Source organism: Psammomys obesus, unplaced genomic scaffold (genome assembly GCF_907164565.1).
Source record: "Psammomys obesus unplaced genomic scaffold, mPsaObe1.curated_primary_1811, whole genome shotgun sequence".
Lineage (NCBI taxonomy): Eukaryota > Metazoa > Chordata > Mammalia > Rodentia > Muridae > Psammomys > Psammomys obesus.
The window spans coordinates 1,540,546-1,544,044 of record NW_026596256.1 but is presented as its reverse complement, the minus strand read 5'-3'; positions in this window follow the sequence as shown (position 1 = coordinate 1,544,044).

Sequence of the window (3,499 nt, the reverse complement as noted above, 5' to 3'; positions counted from 1 at the left end):
AAGAAGGGAACTGAGGTAGAAAGCAAAGGGTCTTCACTTGCACTGCATGTGGCTGATGTTGCGTTAGGTATTTATATGTACCAGTGGATGAACTCACCTTTAATTTTATGAAGAAAGAAACCAGTTTACTAACAAGGAGACAAAAGCTTCATGTGTGACATGACCAAGTCACAAATCTGAAGAAGCGACAACTGGAACTCAAGCCAGGATGTCAGATTCACTTCAAGTTTAGGGATCTGGCAACTAAGATGATTTTTCTCTTATAAACTTTCTGGACTATTTGGTGTAAGTGGACGGTGCCCAACCCTTTTGACATGGCGTGTGATCCCACAAGGATGTTGGGCCCTGTTCCTAGCCATCATGGGTATATGTGGCCGGTGGACTGCAGGCTGGCCATGTGTGCTCCCTGGGAAGATCTTTCCCTGGCCCTGGCCCTGGCCCTCTTCTGCGTCTTCCTTATGCTTTCTGGTTGCAGAGCCTTCAACTACTCAGAGCTGTGAGGGATAAGTGTAGCAGTGTAAACCTTACTTGGAAACCTTACTTGGAAGTCCTATTTAATTTGAGGGAGGGAATATAATATGATGACATTTCTAATATTATTTACCGTTATTTTTTAACAACAGATGATAATATAATTTTTCCCACCCAATGTAGATTTCTGAGTTATTTGAAAATGAATCAGTTGAGCTACTTCATGAGAGAGAGAGACAGAGAGAGAGACAGAGACAGAGAGGCTTTCTTATGCTTATCTGTGACTTTAGTATCAACCATTTCCAACTGCATTTTCCCCTTTCTTTTTAAAAATTATTTATTGTTATTGATAGTGCGTGGTGGGATGTGAGTGTGAAAGTCAGAGAAGCTGGTTTGTTCCTTTCACTGTGGAATCTTGAGTCAGGTGGGCAAACACCTTTTCCCACTGAGCCTTCTTACCGGCTCCTATTTGTTTTAAGAAGTTGGGGTTTTAGAATGAAATGTATTAATGTCTTTTTTTCCCCTTGAGGCTTATTCATTGATTTATTATTTATTTTGGAGGCACTACACATACACACTCCTTTCTGAACTCCTGCACGGTAAAAACGAGACTCTGGGAGGAGCTGGGAGAGGGAAAAATCAGGAGCAGAATATATTGTATGAAAACAAAGCAAAAGTTTGTTTCTTTTAAAAGTAAGGGCTTTCTGGTTCAAATCTGGGGTTAGAGATTTTCTTCTTGGCATGTGCCCTCCCATTGGAGCCTGGCGCTTTTGACCTTGACCCGCCGTAAGGTGAAGGGGACTGGCTAGAGTAATTACACAGGGCGCATTTTGCTAACTTCCTTCAGAATAGAGCGGCTACATTAGTGCATGCATGCACCCCTTCTCCTGGGTTTTTGATCTGGAAGGACGGTCCAGGATGGCCGTCAGTCTTTGATGTGGGTTACAAAGACCTATAAAAGCATTAAAAAAAAAAATCTTTTCCCTTATTTCACTTGACTCCGTGTGTCTGCCGCAGACCCCGCCCGGTTGACAGGACGTTACACAGATAACCCCCTTCTTAAGTGGCGGCGAGGCAGCAGCGGGCAGTTTTTCATTTAGAGTCTATCAACTGAGAATTGATAAAGTCATCATGGAACAACTGTAGTTTGACCCCGACCTGACAAAAGAGATCGAAAATGTCTTGGGTATAGAGAAGCAAGGGGCTGGCTACATCTCTGCCTGGGAAAAAGGCTTGGAGTGGGCCAAGGGCTGACACCCAGGCCACTCCACGCGTATGTTTAATAACTGAAGAGTAAATAATAAGAGGGCTGTCAATAAACAATCGCGATTTAATAAATTATTCATCTCAACAATCCTTCCAGTGTTTGCCCAGGGATGTAGTTTTCCTCCCCCATCTGCTGGATTGGTCTGAACCTGCCTGGCTGCGGAGCTGTTCACCATCTTTGACAGCAGGGGGCACTCACGTCACATCTGAAGCAGATAGATGCCAAGCTCTCCCAGGTTTATGTAGGAGGGAAAGATTGAGAAGATAGGAAAGCATCAAGAGGAGGTGGAGGGGAAGATAGAAAATGAGTGGATAGAAACTGAAATGAAAAAAAAAAATTCCGCAGGCAGATCAGATTCACCCTTGCACCGAAGCAAAGCATAAAGAAATAAATAGAAAACAGTTGCTCTATATTTCGTTGGTTAAAATAACTTATTTATTTGAGACTCATAAGATGACAAATTTGGAGCAGTCAGGGCAAGGGCCAAGAGATATTCAAAAATTTAACAGATTTATTTCCATCTTGAAAATCCCACTGCGATTTTCGGAAACAGTCCCGGAAAACAACTGATTCTCTTGGGCTGATGAGAGAAAAAACAAAAACAAACAAACAAACAAACAACCCCAAAAAACAAAAAGCAAAAATCCCATAAAACCACAAAACAACACTCAAACAGCTATTGAGGGGCTATATAGTCTGGGTAATTTTCCTTCCTTCCTACCCCTTCCTTCCTTCCCTTTCCTTCCTTCCCCTTCTTTCCTTCTTTCCTTCCTTCCTTCCTTCCTTCCTTCCTTCCTCCCTCCCTCCCTCCCTCCCTCCCTCTCTCTCTCTCTCTCTTTTGAGGCAGAGTCTCACTGTGGAGCCTTGGGGTCCTCTTGAGTGTTGGGATCACAAGTTTCCAGGCCGGTGTCCAGCTGCCTAGGCCTTTGAAACAAAACCCTGCCACAGTTTGAGGCTAACCCTTCCTGGAAATGAATTCCCAGGGTCAGTCCAATTCTGTGTGTATTTTCTGTTCACATGGGATCATGCGCCTGCCTCACCTTACGAAGCGGCCTGAGGTGAAGCAATGCTCCTCTTACATGTTGAAGAAGGCCATTGTGGTCCCTGGGATATTTGCTGTGAACCCGAGGCCCTCCATGTCCTCGGTGGCCATGCAGATGCTAAAGCGAGTGCTATTTATTTGTAATAACTCTCGAGGCGGCCCACAGGGAAATGTCATCTTGTTTGTAATCAATCCCAGTGTGAGGGCCCTGCTGCAGCACAGTCAGGCTCTGCATTAAGTGACAAATTGGCTCCTTCTTCTCATTCTGACTGTCATTTCTTTTCAGTGGATACATCATCTCTGTTACAAGGCCTTGGAGCTTGTCACACACACACACACACACACACACACACACACACACACACACGCCCTGGGGGAGCACTGAGGATAAAAGCCCCTAGTGATGGTGGGTAAATGAGGAGGGCCACTGTGTTTGTGCTGTCTCGCTGCCTCATTGCGTTCTGGTGAAGGCAAGTCGTTGTTAGGGACTGAACTGTCTCTCAAAATCTGTATGTTGAAGCTCTAACTGCCAGTGTGACAGTATTTAAACCCAGGGTCAGGCTTGGGGTTGTATCGTGGTAGAAGAATCTGGGTTCCATAGGCTCAATTTCTGGCTGTGCCTTCATTCCCACCCCCCAAATAGGCCATTAAGGGGGCAATTAAGGTTAAATGAGGTCCTAAGGATGGTGCACTGATCCAGCACAGCTGCTCTCTTCATC